The 19793-nt window shown below is 34.3% G+C and overlaps 1 long non-coding RNA gene across 1 annotated transcript; it reads left to right on the top strand.

The window, feature by feature from the left end:
* The first annotated feature begins 7240 nt into the window (after nt 1-7240).
* On the top strand, nt 7241-12914 carry LOC147790325 (uncharacterized). Its single transcript, XR_015422964.1, has 3 exons — nt 7241-7482; nt 11788-11861; nt 12707-12914. It is a non-coding gene; the product is annotated as an uncharacterized LOC147790325 (long non-coding RNA).
* Nucleotides 12915-19793: the final 6879 nt, after the last annotated feature.

Genomic DNA, 19793 nt, shown 5'->3' with positions numbered 1-19793 from the left:
CTAAACATATTAATATTAGACATCATTTTATTAGAGAGCATGTGCAAAATGGACATATTATTCTTAATAATCAATTAGCATATGTTTTAATCAAGCCGTTAAATGAAGAAATTTTTTTACAAAAATAGGCTTGAGCTTAGTACTATTCGGTGTGATATATCTTGAATTTGAGTTTGGTATTACTTGGTATGATATATCTTGAATTTTATAATCTTGTTTAAAGGCATGTTCTTAGGAGAAGCATGTCATTCTTTTATTATTTTTTATTATTCTTTTTGAGGGGAGAAAATTAAGAAAAATATACTGTAAGTTTGTTATTTTATAATTAATGAATAACTTTGTTGTTGTAATGTTCATCAATATAGAGGGAGAATATGGATTTGAGTGAATTTCAAATTTATGATGATATATTAGAATGCCTATCATGATGTTTCAATATTATTATTTGGACATGTGCATTATTTTAAGTTTTATGGTTGGATGGATTTCATACTATTTTCCTTGAAATGGTTTGTCGTCATCGGAAGAAACCGGAGATTGTTGGCTTTTTAGCTCTTAATCTCAAATTAGTTAATTTTAATTAATTAATTAATTAATGTTTTGATGATAACAAACATATCTTCAATTATTAACAATTCTCAATATTTTGTCCACAGAGTAAGGTTGGGGATAACGATTTTAACATCATCACGTCGGGTATTTGTTTTGACTGGAACTTCTTCGTTTTATCTCTAATTTGAGTGAACCAAAAAAGACGTTGAAATCATTATTCCCAACCTTACACTGTGGAAAAAATACTGTGAATGGTTAATAATTAAAACATTAATTAATTAATTTGAGATAGGGTCAAAAAGCAAACAATCTCCCCTTTTTTATTTTTTACGATGACAAACCATTTCAAGAAAAAATGGTATGAGATCCATAAAACTTAAAATAATGAACATGTCCAAATAATAATATTGATGCATCATGATAGGCATTCTAATATATTATCAGAAATTTGAAATTCACTCAAATCCATATTGTCTCCCTATATTAATGCTTCAATGAATTATGAAAATTTGAAATTCACTCAAATCCATATTGTCTCCCTATATTAATGCTTCAATGAATTATGAAACAGCACAAAACGAAGTGATTCATTAATTGTAAAATAAAACGAAGTGATTCATTAATTATAAAATAACAAATTTATAGCATATTTTTTTTAATTTTCTCCCCTTTGTAATCATTAAAAAGAACAGTAAAAAAATAATAAAAGAATGACATGCTCCCCTAATAACATGCCTTTAAATAAGATTATAAAATACAAAATATATCACACCTAGTAATACGAAATTCAAATTCAAGATATATCACAGCGAGTAATACAAAGTTCAAGCCTATTTTGCAAAAAAAAAAAAAAAATCTTCATTTAATGACTTGTAAAAATATCTGCTAATTATTTATTAGAGTTTACAAAATCAAGGATATAAAATGATGTCTAATGTCAATATGTTTAGTTCTCGAATGATGAACAGGATTAATAGTATAGTGTTATCACAAAATATATGCACACTATCAAATTTTAATCCAAAATCACAAAGAGTTTGTTTCATACAAAGAATTTGAGCACAACAACTGGCAACCACAATATATTTCGCTTCAGTAGTAGATAAGACAACCGAATTTTTATTTTTACTAAACCAAGAAACTAATGAACTATTAAGAAATTGACAAGTTCCACTATTACTTTTATGATCAAGTAAACTTTCCGTAAAATCCGCATCAGAATATCTTACAAATTTAAACTCAACATTTCTAGGATACCACAATTCTAAATTAATAGTCTTAAGCAAATATTTAAATATTTTTTTAACGACAGGTAAATGAGTCAAGTAAAGTTAAAGATCCAATCATACCTCGATAAGATTTTATATCTACACATTTACCTTTTAAATCCTTGTCAAGCTTGGTAGATGTGCTCATTGGAGTTTTTTTCTTTTCTTTTTTTTTTTTTTTTGGAATCTTACCTTCATTGAACTCGAACCTTTGAGTAAATCCTTGGTATATTTCTCTTGATTTAGGAAAATACCATCTATCAGTTGTTTGATTTGAAGTCCAAGAAAGAAACCGAGCTCTCCCATCATACTCATCATACATTTAGAAAAATTTTCACATAAAGAAGAATTAGTAGAACTAAATATAATATAATCACAGCGGAGGAAAACTTCTCGTTGCTGATCCTGCAAGAACCGCCACATATATTTGCACTAATAACATATTTTTTTTTTAATTTTAATAAAGAGAGTAGTATCGAGCTTACCCATTTTGAAATCATTCTCAATAAGAAAATTACTAAGTCTATCGTACCAAGCTCTAGGAGCTTGTTTTAAACCATAAAGAGTCTTTTTCAACTTATAGACATGATGTGGAAAATCAAAATTGGATTTGATTTTCAAATCCAGGAAGTTGTTTTACATGAACTTCCTCCATAATATAACCATGTGCTTTCACATCCCTGTGATATAATATAAAATTTTTGTAAGAAGCAAATGCAAGTAACATTCTAATAGCTTCTAATCTCCCAAAAGTTTCTTCATCGTCTATACCTTCCTCCTGATAATAATCATAAGCTACAAGTCTAGCTTGATTTCTAAAGATATTCCCATTTTCATCAATTTAATTTCTAAAAACCTATTTGGTTCCAATAATAGAAATATTAGAGGGCATAGGGACTAAGTCTCAAACTTTGTTCCTTTCAAATTGATTTAGTTCCTAGCTAAAATCTAAAATTATCATTTTCGACGTCCTCAAGACTTTTTGGTTCAATTTGAGGAAAAAAAAAAAAAGCAAGATTATAAAATAAATTAATAAAGGAACGAGTTTTCACACCTTGTTCGGGATCACCAATAATCAAGTCCTTGGGATGAGATGAGGCATACCTTCATACTTTTGGCACTGATGAAGAACCTCCTTCCTCCTTCTCATCTAAGCTCACTTCTTCTTTACTTGAAAGAGTTTCTTTTCCTTCGTCATGACAAGTAAATCTCCAAAATTTCTTTCTAAATCATTGCTACAAATAGACTAAATATTATTACAAGATTCATCAAATACCACATGCATAGATTCTCTATAACTAAAGTTCTCTTATTGAAAACTCTATAAGCTTTACTAATAGATGAATAATTCTCTGTAACTAAAGTTCTCTTATTGAAAACTCTATAAGCTTTACTAATAGATGAATAACCAAGAAAAATACCAATATCCTTCTTAGAATCAAATTTTCCTAGCTTTTCTTTGTGGTTCAAAATAAAACATTTGCAACCAAAAAACTTTGAAATACCTTAATTGTTTGGACTTTTATTGAAGAAATACCGGTAGGAATCAACAAGGACTAGGGTGGAATGATTTAGCCAAGAAATTTATGAACTAAACTCAGTATCAGAGGTCTAGATTGATTGGTCGAAGAGACTGTTTTCGCTAGACGTAGAGTCATTGAGTCTTTCGTTACGTGATTTTCGAGGATTCAAATCTCAAACCGTGACGAAAATGACAAAAAGAAAGAAAAATAAAAATAAAAGTTAAATTAAATTAAACATTGAGATAATGCAATTTAAAATCAAACAACACCTCCACTAGAACAAATTGAAAGGCAATGCAAACATGTGTTGTTAAAGGTTTGTTACAAACGGAGAAAGGGTTCGGGATATTGTTTCGAACGAAATATAAAAGACCCAAAGTACACAGACTGGGTCAACACTCATAAACGACCCTCAAGTGACAATGCATCTCTCAAACGCTCTCCCACCTCGAGCGACAGTTAGCGAAGACCTGAAAAAGAAATCTAAAATGTAGTGAGTAAAAAAGTACTCCGTAAGCAGCCTATTTGTAGACTCTCATTGCATCCAATTTCTGGTAGGTTTCCACGGGCTTTTCTTTAGGCTCTAGAAAGTTTGGGCTTAACTCTATAGTTTGGCTGACCTTCTAGGGAGGCTTCCAACGGTGTCGTGGTGTAGTTGGTTATCACGTCAATCTAACACACTGAAGGTCTCCAGGTCAAGTTTGTGTGACGCCATTTTTGAAATTTAATCACATTGAGCATGTAATTAATTGTTTGGACGCACGTTATATGCTTGTTTTGTTTTATACACGACTCTCCACACAATAGTATGATATTATTTCAAGTTTGGTCTATTATTTCAGACAATCACCTCCATTAGAGAAGTCACGATACACGACTCTCCATAATAGTATGATATTATTTCAAGTCTAGTCTATTATTTCAAACAATCGCCTTCATTAGAGAAGTCACGAGTAGAGACAAAAAAAAAAAAAAAAAAAAAAAAAATTGAAGCCACTTAGGATATGTAATGAGGAGGAGAGAGAGAAAAAAGATATTAACCGCCATTAGAGTCAAACGGTGAGGAGAGAGAGAGAAAAGAAGATAAATAGGTCGCAAGTGAAAAAAAAAAGAAAAAAGAAATCAAGACATGTTTGAAGCTATTTTTTCGTGAAGAGCTTGTTCTCGATACACGAGGAAATAATATTGTTAACAAAAAAATCTTAGGTTTGTTTTAAGAACAAGAGATTTTAAGTTTGTTCTAGAATTTTGAGTTTGTTCTAAGAACAAAGATTTTAAGTTTGTTCTATGAATAGGGAATTTAAGTTTGTTCTAGGACAAGTCATTTTATGTTTGATCTACAAATAGTTGATTTTTAGTTTGCATTTAAGTTTGTTCCGAGATTTTAAGTTTATTGTCCTACGAACTGTGTATTTTAAGTTTGTTGTTTTACGAATAAGCGATTTTAAGTTTGTTGTACGAATAGAGTTGTTTAAATTTGTTGCTTTACGAACAGACGATTTTAATTTTGTTTTACGAACAGGAGATTAATCATAGACCAAAAAAGAATTACAAGCTCAAAAATAACCAAATAATTAATTATAGATCTCCACCATGGATAACATGAATACCAAATTTACTATATTTAGACGCTACTTAACACACGTAGCGCATGAATACAAAATTAATCCAATTGTATAACATAGTACAAAAACAAATCTATTGTACAAAAATAGGTTAAATCAAATGACAAATAAAGGGTAGAACCAACTCATTAGTCCGGGTACGAAGACAGCCCAAAACAACCATTCTATTTATTTTTTATTCTAAATACATGTGGATAAGTAAAAAAATATATAAAATACTCTTTAACTACAAATATTTTGTATTATAATTCGAATCTTTTTTAATTGCAATTTCTAAATACTATGTTATTATTATTAATTTTATGTAAATTATAATTGAATGAATTATAGAAACTTTTTAATGAGGGCCTCATAATAATTATAGTAATGGCTAGTCAGGAAATGGTCCAGATATTCAAAGCCCTAGGATCACAATAAGCCCAAGCACATGAGTACAATGGTAATGGCTAGCCCACGAATTGGTTCAACTTTAATTTTATAACTCAATCCACTTGTCTAGGCATCATTGCCATGAACTTTAATTTTATGGCCTAATTCACGGTTCAAACATCCAAAGCCCATACATTTTAATTTTATGGCCCAATTCACTCGAAGACATAGTCCATGCTGCTCGTAAGCTCATTATCACAATTATGTGAAAATGATTGTGCATTATGTTTTTTCTGTTATGGCCCAATTCACTCGAAGACATAATCCATGCTGCTCGTAAGCTCATTATCACAATTATGTGAAAATGATTGTGCATTATGTTTTTTCGAAAAGAAATTCATATTGCTTCCATAAATAGACATTTTTTTGTGACAAAATTAAAGACATTTGTTTGAAGTTTATTTTATATTAAAATATATTTATTTTAGAAAATATATTGATTGACATGATAATGTGTAGAAAACTGATATTCTCTGTGATAAAATTAAAATCATTGTTAAAGTTTTGGTTGGAGAAATTTTGATAGTGTGCTAAAATTATTCAATTTTTTTTATATATAAAATATTATTATAGGTATAAATTGCTTATATATGTATTTACGAATTAAATAAAGAGAACAACGAGTAAATCTATACTGGTACGAATTGAGAAAATTTAATGTCATGAATTGAGGGATCTCAAACCCCCTTTGACGAATCTCAATATTTTCAAAAATGTAATCCAAACAACCTATGATGTGGATTTGTCATATATGAGCATTATCAAAATTTTGAAATCTACCGTCATTCTCACTATTTAGGTCGATAATGATATGAAATCTCCAACACAAACATTTGGACCCTAAGTTTAGGTTAGTTCCATTAATCAAAATTATAAATTTACAACCGTGAAAGAAAGAATGTCATAATTAGTAAATAAATATTTTTTATAAGTTTAACATCTATTGGGCAAGTCTTTGTCTATTTTATAAATTTACAACTGAAACAATATAACTATCTTTCATTTTTTACAAGTTTCATAAATATTTTTTTTTATAAATGATTGTTCTATATATGAAAAATAAATAATAAATAAATATTTTGAATAATTTAATTTATATAATGTGATAGATATTAATTTATATATATACACTTCAAAAGAAATTTAAAATTTATTAAAAATAATAATATAAAAGAAACTAAAAATAATAAAATATTATTAAAAAAAACTAGTCATTAAAATTCATCATAAATTTATATAATTTCATATTAAGTCATTAAAATTCATTAAAAAATTAGAAAAATAATTAGAAACTCTCCTTTTTATCTTTTTTAAATTTGTTTACTGAGTATTCTATTATATAAATTTTATATTTTATAAATAAAATAATGTTAATTTCTCAATTTTTAGAGTCTATTCGTATATAAATTGTCAATATTGTGATTTTTTTCAATTTATAATCTCAATCGACTCATCATGTATAAATATACCATTTTTTTTAACAGATATCTCAATTTGAAGAGTTGTGTCGTTTAGTGTCAGTGTCGGTTTATATGATCCAAAAATTTAAAACAAAATAATTAAATATTAATTGAATGTATAAAAAAACATATTATTTTAGTAAGAAAATCAGATATTGTTTTGGGTAATGAATGATATAAATTAAAAAAAAATCAAATTTTCTTTTGAATAATAAATAATATAAATTTTGTTTTTGATAAATAATAATTAATATATATTTATTAGTTGGTCTATTAGGTTTGTATAAGTGGTTGATGGATGATGGAGATGGATACTAGTTGTAACGACCAGAAAAAATAATAATAATAATAATAATAATAAGTAAATAATAATTATAAAAACATTAAAAAAAAAAAAAAAAAGTAAATTATCGACCCTCTCTCTCCACCTTCCCCAAATATCTCCCCAACCCCTCCAACTGTAAAATGATCTGCAAAAAAAAATAAGAAAGGAAACAGAAACAAAAATGGAAGGGAAAAATGGGAGAAAGAAACATAGGAAAGATCACAGATTTTGGGAGAGAAGAATTGGAGATTACCTTCACTGGAGATCTAATAGGAATGGAAAGAGATAGAAAAGTCATCGGTAAGTTAGATCTCATCTTCTTTTATTTTTGCACGAGATAAAAGTTATCTTAGATCTCTCCTTCAATTATTTAGATTTTTGGATATGGGATCGAAAATCAAAATTGGGTGTGTCAATTGTATCTAAATTGAATCATCATTTTGAGGAAAGAGAAGAAAATCGCAATGGATGGATGCATAGCCATTTTTAAAATTAAAATAGATTGGAAATGGTTAATGACAGTAGTTTTAGGGAAGAAAAGAAAAATTCAAAATCATTTTGCATAGCCATTTTTAAAATTAAAATAGATTGGAAATGGTTAATGACAGTAGTTTTAGGGAAGAAAAGAAAAATTCAAAATCATTTATCGAATTAATTAGAATCAGATTTCCACCTACCCAGTTATTTAGATGTTAATTAGCAGTTAGAAATCATGTCAGATCTTTGAATGAGATCATAGATCTTCTTCTTCGTACCATTATTAAGAATTAGATCAACCCTTTGTTAGATAAAACCTTTGTTTTTTCCTTATTTAGATTCACACGTTTACATTTAATTTACCTTTGACCATTTGACATTGACCATTTGACAAACACGTCGAATGGATTAGCGAATTCTTAGACGTCAATTTTCTAGTAAGTGGCACAGATTCAGTTGGCCACTATCCACCCATTTTTAGGATAGGTTGTATTTAAATAGGAAATCTGTTTACAAGATTTCAGAACCGGATTTTGAAGAGCAGTCAAACTTTCAGTCCTTCTCTCTCTTATTTTAGGCCTTTTATCTTTCTTCCAACAACCTCCTATCGACAATATCCTCTCGGTGATTTCCCTGGCCGATTATCGAAATCCAACAAGTGGTATCAGAGCCTCGTTGAAGCGATCGGTAGTATACCATCACAGAAGAGCCAACCTATCAACAATCAAGTTGAATAGCTCAAGTGGTCAGAGTGTCGACCTAACAACACACAGGTCTCAGGTTCGAGTAGAAGAAAATGCAAAGGGCGAAAATAAGCACATCGTGGGGTCCATCCCGAGCAAACTCGCTCACTCCTCCACGCCGCTGTCAAGTGCCGGCATCTCCATCACCACCACTAAGAGGCCGACGTCGTGATGACGGGCGTCGAGGTGTCGTTGAGCGAGTGATCAGGGAGACAACGACCGCCGTCGTTCAGTACCCGATGTTGACAAGGTCCAACTACAACGAGTGGGCCTTGTTGATGTCGTGATGACGGGCGTCGAGGTGTCGTTGAGCGAGTGATCAGGGAGACAACGACCGCCGTCGTTCAGTACCCGATGTTGACAAGGTCCAACTACAACGAGTGGGCCTTGTTGATGCGTGTCAACCTACAGGCGCATGGGTTATGGCACGCTGTCCAGCCAGAGGAAGGAGAAACAATCGAGTACCGGGAGGATCGGCTGGCGTTCGCCGCCATATTACGATCTGTGCCCCCAGAGATGCTGGCATCTCTCTCCACCAAGCGCACCGCGCAATCGGCCTGGGAATGAATTAAATCCCGTCGGGTCGGTGTACAGCGAGTGCGGGAATCCAACATTGGAGCAGCTGCGGAAGGAGCTCTCGGAGATCCGCTTTAAGGACGGCGAATCCGTCGATGATTTTTCAATGCGAATCACGGGGCTCGCCAACAGCATCACCACACTCGGTGTACAGCGAGTGCGGGAATCCAACATTGAGCAGCTGCGGAAGGAGCTCTCGGAGATCCGCTTTAAGGACGGCGAATCCGTCGATGATTTTTCAATGCGAATCACGGGGCTCGCCAACAGCATCACCACACTCGGTGGCAGCATCAACGAGACAGAAATCGTGAAGAAGATGCTGCAGGTCGTCCCCGATCACCTCGAGCAAGTTGCAATTTCAATCGAGACATTGCTTGACGTGAATGACCTAACGGTGGAAGAGGTGACCGGAAGACTGCGTAACGTCGAGCAGCGGAAGAAAAATACCATTTCAGCTGTCGACAAGGAGGGTCGTCTACTCCTCACTGAGGAGGAATGGCTTGCACGCCTAAAGCTCCGTGACGACACCGGCGAGAGCAATGGGCCCTCCAGCCGCAAAGGCGGTAAGAAGCCGTGGAAATCTCGATGGCGCATGCACAGGAAAGAGGCGGATCAAAAGAAGGAGGAGTCGACTGATGACGGGCCAATCCAGTGCTCGTACTGTGGGAAGAGAGGTCACCTGAGCAAGAATTGCTGGAGCAAGCTCAGGAACAAGGAGACGGCCGAAAAGGCCCATGTGGCTCAATCCGAGGAGGATGAGCCGACCCTTTTCATGGTGACTGCATCAGTCCTACCTGACCTCAAACCCGAGGAAGAGCTCCCCAAATCCACAGAGGTAATCGACGACGGCATAACTGCTCCGGTGAACGTCGAACCCGAGGAAGAGCTCCCCAAATCCACAGAGGTAATCGACGACGGCATAACTGCTCCGGTGAACGTCGAACCCGAGGAAGAGCTCCCCAAATCCACAGAGGTAATCGACGACGGCATAACTGCTCCGGTGAACGTCGAACCCGAGGAAGAGCTCCCCAAATCCACAGAGGTAATCGACGACGGCATAACTGCTCCGGTGAACGTCGAACCCGAGGAAGAGCTCCCCAAATCCACAGAGGTAATCGACGACGGCATAACTGCTCCGGTGAACGTCGAACCCGAGGAAGAGCTCCCCAAATCCACAGAGGTAATCGACGACGGCATAACTGCTCCGGTGAACGTCGAACCCGAGGAAGAACTCTAACTGTGCATAACAAATGCACCTGGGGAGCCAATTCGACTAAAGGAGGAGCGAGTGCTCGCTCAAATCGGTGAAAGAGGCGAGCAGCAAGAGCACCGGCGATGGGTCCTCGACACGGGGGCAACAAACCATATGACCGGGGCCAAGTCTGCGTTCTCCGAGCTTGACTCGGGGATTCGCGGGACGGTGAAATTCGGCGATGGCTCCATCGTCGAAATCGAAGGGCACGACACCATCCTATTCGTCGGCAAGGGAGGCAATCATCACAAGCTGACCGGCGTCTACTTCATCCCGAGACTTAAGGCTAATATTGTGAGCCTGGGTCAACTCGATAAGGCCGGCTGCCACATTTCCATCAAACGCGGGCTACTTAGGATCCGCGATGATCGACGACGGTTGCTCACGCAAGTTCGGTGCACGACAAACTGCCTTTACATCCTAAAGCTAGAGATAGAGCAACCAGTCAACTTCTCGGCCAGGTACCGGAAGATGGAAGACCTATTAGGAAGAGGTGAACCACCTGGACTGGCGGCGCGCCAACTCGAAGAAGAGGCGGCCGAACAAGACGTGGAGTCTGGAGGACATGCCGCCAGGGACACCGAGCAACCGGTCAACCTCTCGGCCAGGTACCGGAAGATGGAAGACCTATTAGGGAGAGGTGAACCACCTGGACTGGCGGCGCGCCAACTCGAAGAAGAGGCGGCCGAACAAGACGTGGAGTCTGGAGGACATGCCGCCAGGGACACCGAGCCATAGGGCTCAAAACGGAGTTCAAACGAAACGAAATAAGTCAGATATAACACAGGTTTTAGGAGGAGATTGTTAGATAAAACCTTTGTTTTTTCCTTATTTAGATTCACACGTTTACATTTAATTTACCTTTGACCATTTGACAAACACGTCGAATGGATTAGCTAATTCTTAGACGTCAATTTTCTAGTAAGTGGCACAGATTCAGTTGGCCACTATCCACCCATTTTTAGGATAGGTTGTATTTAAATAGGAAATCTGTTTACAAGATTTCAGAACCGGATTTTGAAGAGCAGTCAAACTTTCAGTCCTTCTCTCTCTTATTTTAGGCATTTTATCTTTCTTCCAACAACCTCCTATCGACAATATCCTCTCGGTGATTTCCCTGGCCGATTATCGAAATCCAACACCCTTCATTTACTAAACTGTTAGAATTAAATAGGGAAGAAAAGAATTGAACAAGAATTAATCAAGAGGTTTGAAATGAATTAAACAGGGAGAGGTAAAGAAAAATATATATACATATATTTAATTAAGTACAGAAAAGAAGAAAAGAGAGAGGTAAAGGAAAGGAAATTATATATATTTAACTAATTAAATACATGAAAGAAAAGAGAGAGACAGTGGGGGAGGAAAATGGAAGATTTGGTGAACAGAAATAATTTTACAGAGTAAATACATAGAGTAAAAAAAAAAGATACCAAGATATATATATATATATATTCAATACTCATAAAGTCTTTAATGCTCACATGAAGTTTAGCACATGAATCCTTGTAGGAGTTAGAGAATTAAACATGAAATTGATGTTATGGATTCTTATAGGTTGGCTTGGATACAAAGGGAAAAATCGAACTTTCATTAAGGATAAATTGGTCACACCCGTATAAGCTAACCAGGTAAGTGGCCTTACTATATGATAGGCTAAAAAATTGTATGAGTTACGATGTTGTATAAACTATGTCGTACGATGCAGTATATGAGTTATGATGATGTGTGGGTTATGATACCTGATGATGTACTTAGTATATATATATATTTTGATGAATGTCGTACTTGATATGTTTGATGCACTTTGTGGCAATATGATGAGTATGATGATTGCGTGACGTTTACCTTAATATAATGATGTTTTCCATATTGAGCATGCTATATGATGATGAGTGCCATATTGCATCATGTCGTTAGATCGACATAGGACACAACCCTAAGAGCGTGAAAATGATATTAATATAAATATCCACGAGTATGTGTTACCTAGAGTAACAAAGAGATGAGACTAGAGGGTTGTGTCAGAAGAGACATTATGATGGATTTAGAGGGACCTCATGCATATTGTATGTTTATAAGCATAGGGCTACTTCCCCTAGAGATGATGAGTGCGGACGCGCACCGTACGATGAACGCGAATGCGCACAGGTGCGAAAGCACACAGATGAGGGTGTTCATGAGGTGCATGACACTATGGGGTTCCGCTGACCTCCAGACGTCGCTACAGATTAGCTTGACCAGAGGGTCTAGGGGGTGTGCGAGCGCCCTGGGGATTCACACTCGCACGTGTGAGTCGTGTGTAGGGAAGTACTACACATCCAATTTGTCCGAGACTGGAGGCCACCCCTAAGATGATTAGAGATAGGTCCCTAAATCATGATTGCATGTGTTTGCATTTGCATGGCCCCTATAGTGGGGCCACTTACTGAGTATTCTTTGAAATACTCAGGCCGTGTGCCACATCATTTTTCAGGTAAAGGCAAGGCGCACTTGTACGGAGGACGGCGGCATCGCGAGCAGAGACTGTGGCACGTGCATAGGATATATTCATATTTAAATTCTTAGTTTTAAGTTAGAATAGGGTGTTTTGCATTCCATTGTTTTAAATCACCTTCTATTTGTTTTTATTTTCTCTAAAATTTAGTATTTTGTATTTAAACACGTAAGACCATGGCTGTGTTTTCCAGAGAAGAAGTTGTTTTAAACGTATTTTTTGAAGTTTACGTTATCAACTATGTTCATGTAAGAGTTATATTTCTGCATTATAGATGAGCATGAGACGTTAGTAGCGACTCTGAGTATGTGGAAATTTAGGGTCGTTACACTAGTTATTCATAACGGATTAATTTTTTTATACTTATTTTAAAATTTTATCATTTGACCGTTGATAATTTTTTTAAGCGACTACTAATAGTTTATGGAAATAAGTCTTACGAGAGAGAGCAAGAAGATCAACTATGTCAAGGCCTTGTCTCTTCGTTGTTAGAGCCACTAACACTTGCTACTCTTGAATCCTTCCTAGTGGAACCTCCTGGTTCCTCGTGTCTTTTGTACAAATAAATTATCACAAACAAACATTTAGTCTTAACTTAAAGAGATGAGCAAAAATAAAAGACCCAGGTTCGCTGGAAGAACTGGAGCTCTAGATCCAAGGTTCACGAGAGGACGATCTATGACTTTGCTGAAGAAAACAACCAGAGTTTCGACCTATACCAACAAGGACGACAAAATCCGACAACCACAGAAAAGGTGAGGGAGAGAAAACAAGAAAACAGAGAGACAGATAATCTGGGTGGTTTGCCCGACCCAGATCCAGTCCCACATATTTCAGTTTGCTAAACCCGTCCTTAGTCGTCCTCCATTAAAAATTCATCTGAGCTCAAAAAGAACAACGGCTTCTCAATTCCAAAAATAAGACCAATTTCAAAAGGTTTGACCACGATACAACACCATTTTCAGCCTCCTTTTTCATCTCCCAAACATTGAACGTTTTTTTCACTCATTTCCAATGTATAATGAAAGGCAACAATGGATTCATTCAAAATCTCGAAACTACTACGCTTCTTCCACCCCTCCTCTTTGATATTGAAACTCTGTTCTTCATATCTCAACTATTTAAATAATTATCAATCATCTTGGTTAAATTTTATGATTAATTATTAGATTAGGAGTATTTTTTCTGGTTGGTTAATATATCAAATACATTTAATTGAGAAAAAAAATCATAATTTTACCTTTATTTTTAGACGTTCAAAAAATTCAATCAACCTAATTTAATCTATTAGATAAGATTATAGTATTTTTCGCGGTTTTAATTTTTTTTTTACCGTTCATCCATAATGTAAATCCATATCCGTCCTCTTTTTTTTTCCATCTCTAAATTTATTTTTAATAAACTTATTTAATTAATTGATAATAATAAATCAACAATAATTTGTTTTAAATATATATATTTCATTTAATTTGATAAAATAGTTATTAAATAAATAAATTACTTCTTTAATTAAAATTATTAATTAATTAGTTAATAATATGTTAAGTACCATGGTTAATTAGGATTAGATACCTTATTAAAAAAATTATTTTCAAGAATTATAATTAATTACGGTGGATTATTGGACTAATTTTTTTTAGCTCATTAATTAATATATCATAATCAAAATTATAATTAATTGATTCAAATAAAAAAAATGTAATTAATAACCATTAATTAAGTATTACAGTGTAATAATTAATTTATACATAAATCAGTTTTTATTTTATTTTTATTGTTTTATTAATAAATTATTATAATTGTATAAGATTTATAAATATATCATAGTTAATATAATTTATTCCACCATATACAAGATATGAGATAAGGTTGAGGTTACAAAAGAGGAATTACTTAGACATCAAAGATAAAGAAACTAAACTAATACGAGATGATCGTTCGATTGAAAGTTTTGTTTATGAATCTGTATTTTGTTTTACTTTAAAGAAATAAAAAGAAAATATTATTTTGAGCCTAAAATATTTGGTAGAAAATTCAAACGTCTAATATAGTAATAGAAGATAGATGTCTTGACATAGGGAACATATCTTTAACTTGAACTTGTTATTCAAAAACCAAATATTCAGAAAGCAAAGTTGGAAAGCTTGGAAATCAGGTGAAATAATGTTGTTACGTCTCTAATTTAGAGCAAGGGTCAATTTGATTGATATTGGTTTGAAATAAAATGAGAATCATAATATAATACTAAAAATATTTCTCAAGTAAAAAAAAAAGAAAGAGTTAATACTTTTCATCAATCAAACTCTATCCGGACGGCAGTAGATGGAGTACAATCAATGATTTTTATCCAAACATAAAATCCGACGGCCCAATGTGTCACACATGCAGACGGTCCATACCCCTTCGATCCATTAAATTTGACGGCCCAAAACGACATGTGAATGCGACATGTGTCACGCATGCAATTGATGCCTTTTCGGCCCAACATGCGCTCCCTCGTGGCCCAGCCTCACGACCTGCGCACTCGAGGACAAGACTTGAAGTCTACGCCTCCACCCGAAACGCCACCCGACACGCGTCTCTTCGCCCGCAACGACACGGTTTCACTCATGCGGACGCCGACTCCTTCGGCTTGACGTGGCGCGGCCTCTTGGCTAAAAAACACATAATTCGGCTCCATATACATATTTAATATATGGTTTCCTACATTTTCGACCCTCCTCAACCCATTTTTTTTATCTTATTTAAGGCAAATAAGCTCAGTATACACCCTATCACTAAGTTTAAGTTAATTTATGATAAAATATGAGTTATTAACGTAAATAAGATGAACGTTATAATAAGAATCAACTCCCGACAACCTTTAGAGCAACTCTCGAGGAACGGAAGCTTTCATTAATATGGATGAGGAGGAGGAAAGGTGGGAGAAGCAAAGGAGTTTGAGAATTTTAAATGGATCCATGGTTGTGTTTCATTATCTATAAGAAGGAATTGAAAAAACTTTCGATATTTGAGAGATGGAAAAAGATGAATCTCGGGGTTCATGGTCAAAATTGCTTACAATTGGTCTTATTTCTGGAGTTGACAAGTCATGGTTGGTTGTGAGCTCCCATGAACTTTTAATGGAGGCCAACAAAGGACAAGTAATCTTGTACAACATTAAAACTCAACAAATCAAAGAACTCCCAATAAAAGTTGAAAACACCCTTAGATTGGTATGGCAACCGTAGAGGGGTGAATACCGTTTTACCAATAAAAGTGTTTAAACGTCATTAATTTTTCTAATAATGGAAACTTTTTACAAATAAGTAAAAAGGATAATTATTAGAACAAAATAATTTATTAATTTATTATTATTATTATTATTTTTTTACATAATAATATTTTTTTTTGTTCTTTATAATAATTTTTATTTATTTATTTATTTATCTTTTTGGCTGTTACATTATATCCCTCTAAAAAAACTTTCGTCCTCGAAAGTGTTTTAATCTTGGAATAACTCGGGTCCTTATTCTAAGAGTTCTTTGTTAAGTTTTCAAGTACCACTAAGCAAAAATTCTTAACAAGTATACCTTAATTCGTATGAGTCATAACATTTATTTGCATGCATAAAACTTTCATAAGCCTTTCTCTTTGTATTCAAAAAAATCTTTGAATCCTTATAAGGTGTCTTGTCAAATAGTTAGGTATTTTAAATCTTAATTCATACTCCAAAAGGGTATTTTGGTCATTTACCCCCAAATCTTGGTTTAAGTCTTCAGCATATTCCAATGGTCTTGTAACTTTGTGTAATCCCTTTACACCATGATATAAGGCTCCTCATCAAATTTCATGTCATTTAGAGGTCACTTTGGTCATAAACTAGTGGTACGTAATTATAGGGGCATTTTAGTCATTTTACACCTACACTTGGTTTAGCCCGTTATCATAACCTAATGGTCACCAAATTTCGTACATAGCCTTATCATGTCATATTGGGTCTTCTTCTAAAATTTCATGGACAACATAATTCATCTAAGTTTTGTGGCTCTGGCACTTCATTGAAATAAATGTTCATGTATACAATAAGGTTGGAAAACTTACATAGTTCCTCACTTTTTTTTTACTATGATTCCATCTACTAGATCAATAGTTTTACTAGTTTCTGCTTTAAATTGTTCTTTAAATCCAATTTTCTACACTTAGCTAAAGGTTCACTAATTGACCTGTTTGTCCATACATCCTCAAAATCTCATTTTAAAATACGGGATCTCGGCCTACACAAGAAAATTGTTGGTAAAACTCCAAAATGTCACTTTCTTTTTATCTAAATTTTTCCTCTCCTTATCATTAAAGAAAGACAACCAAAAATTTCAGGGTAGAAACCTTCTCGAGAATTTCTCTTAAGATTCGAACCCATAGCTGATGATGGAACTAGTATAGATATTTTTATGTTTCCTACTCACACGCACTCATACCTTTGTTTCTCGATCAATCTCTAATTCTAATCTTCCTCCCCAATCAAATATTATGGTGCCGGTATAGATCAAAATTTCGTTATAGTCCAATTCTGACAGGTAATAGATACTGGGGCTTCGCAATATTTGTCTGATCACAACTCTGTATAGTCTGTTTACTATAGAAGTTCTCAGGGAATTCATTAGAGGAATGTTTCCAATTAACATTGTTCGTTCTTTGTATTTTTCATAATTAAAAAGAAAAAGAGTTGTTTTTCTTTCCACATTATTGTTTGTATTTGTATTGTTTGTAAGTGTCCACTTGCTTTGGTTCGTCATTAAGGTCTTATCTTTGTAGATGAATTCCATATACAAATTTGCCTATTTTGCCATACAAAATCAAGAAATTTTTAATATTTCGTCTGTTTCGGCTACCTACCCCAATTCTAGTATATATTTTTTTTTGGAGTGAAAATCATGACATGAAACTGGTTAAAAACTCCACCCTAACCCAATGCAAATTGAATGCACTGGTAAATCACATAGATCTATGAACGACTTCCTGTATTTGGTTTGTGGTCAAGCTAGAGTTTGAGGATTTGGTAACTTTCATTGGAAACATTGTCAAATAGGCTTTTCTCTTGGCATACCTTATCTAGTACAGCCCAAAACTAATGCTCCTATAACCATAACGGAAAGACATCACAACCCTTTCAATGCCTTTACTATGAAGAATGGGCTTAACAAAATTCTCTTATAAAAATTGGTATTATATAAGCATGGTGGATATCCTCACATGCCATAAAACTTGGGATACTTGAAAATCAAACTTAAAATGACAGTTTTGAAACTTTAACTATAGTAATACCTTTTAACCACGTTGACATTGCTAGGAAAAATTGATTGGTAATTTTCTACAACAATTTGTTTATGTTGAGCTTCCTGAGTGCATTCGTATACCTTCGGGAGGATTACCATAAAACTTCTAGTTGATTTAGAGACAATGTCCCACTCTAATCCTTGTGTGTCCCCCACCCAAGTTCATCTTAAATCATGGTTTCTTAAATTTAAGGTATTTTGACAATCTCATATCTCATATCGTAGTCCCTCTCCATATACCTCTAAAATTTTGACCATGATCGTAATGTCTCGTCCAAACTATGGTTCGATACTTTTAAATCACCTCACAACTTCCCTAATTGGTTGTATTATTATTATTATTATTATTTATTTTTTAATTTTTAATTTTCAGCTCGTATTAAGGCAGGAAAGTTTTCTACATCTCAGTACTTCCAAAGCTCATCTTCCATTAATGGCACTTATGTCATTCACCAATCAATTTAAGTATACATGTTTTAAACTTTTATGGTCTTAACTCAATTTTTTTTTCTTACTGATACTTTAATTTCATCTTTACATACTTCAAAGTTATAAAATTCTCTTTCAGACACTACCACTTTTAATATCTATAGTATATTATAGGATATTGACATCTATCAAGCTTCTTAAGTCATTTTATTTCATCTAAAACTACTTACTCTTCTGTATACATTGTTACAGTCCTCCCCATCTCTATGGTCATAAGACTGTGTAGTTTATCTATGTTCAAGACGTCTAACTAAAACATATGATCTTGCTTAGCAAAATCATTTTCACGCATATACTAACATTTAGTAGCTTACTAAAACTATAGCTACTCATTCACAATAACAACCTCAGTGAGTCAAAACATCATCAATACAATAATTTACATTCATATTCCATGCAAGGTAAAACATAACATATTCTACATTTAATATCAATGTAGAATTAAGGCAACAATAATGCAGTAAATTATAATACAATCAATGGTGTAAAAGTCCAATTATGAGTTATATTTTATAATGATCAAGCAATAACAACATACACAATCAACGACATTTCATACCTGATGGAGACGGGGCATCAACGGTGGGACCATGGAACATGCCAAGCCTACATCGTAGGCTAGTCTACAAGATCTATAACTTGGAGCTCTGATACCAACTGTAACGACCCGAAATTTTCTACTTAATTTAAGGTCGCTACTGTATACATACCATAAACATTGAATGCGGAAGACTTCATTTAAATTCCATAAAACATAATCTTTAACATAAAAACACAGCCATGGACTTACGTGTTTCGAAAACATCTTTAAAACGACACAACAAAAGACCCGAAATAAAATAAATAAGCGTTTAAGTTTAAAACATCCTATTCTATCCTAAGTCTAAGAAAATAAATACCACTATCCTATGCATGTGTCATGATCTCGAGTTGTGATGCCGTCGTCAGCCGTACAGGAATGCCTTGCCTTAACCTGAAAAATGTAGTAGCACATGGCCTGAGTATTTAAAGAAATACTCAGTAAGTGACCCCACTATTGGGGTTAAATGCAACAATCACATGCAATGAAATGATGGGACCTATCTTTCATTTCGTTTCGTTTCATTTCATTTCGTTTCGTTTCGTTTCATTTCGTTTCGTTTTCCCTATGGTGTAATCCTAACAGGTAATCGTGGACGTGTACCATATACTCTACACGCAGCCCATACGTGCGAGTATGGGCTCACCAGCTAGTTCGCACACCGCTGGGCCACTGTCCCTAG

This window comes from Cucurbita pepo, chromosome 11 (assembly GCF_057944985.1).
Source record: "Cucurbita pepo subsp. pepo isolate OVF chromosome 11, ASM5794498v1, whole genome shotgun sequence".
NCBI classification, from domain to species: Eukaryota; Viridiplantae; Streptophyta; class Magnoliopsida; order Cucurbitales; family Cucurbitaceae; genus Cucurbita; species Cucurbita pepo.
This window is presented reverse-complemented; position numbering and strand designations above follow the sequence as displayed.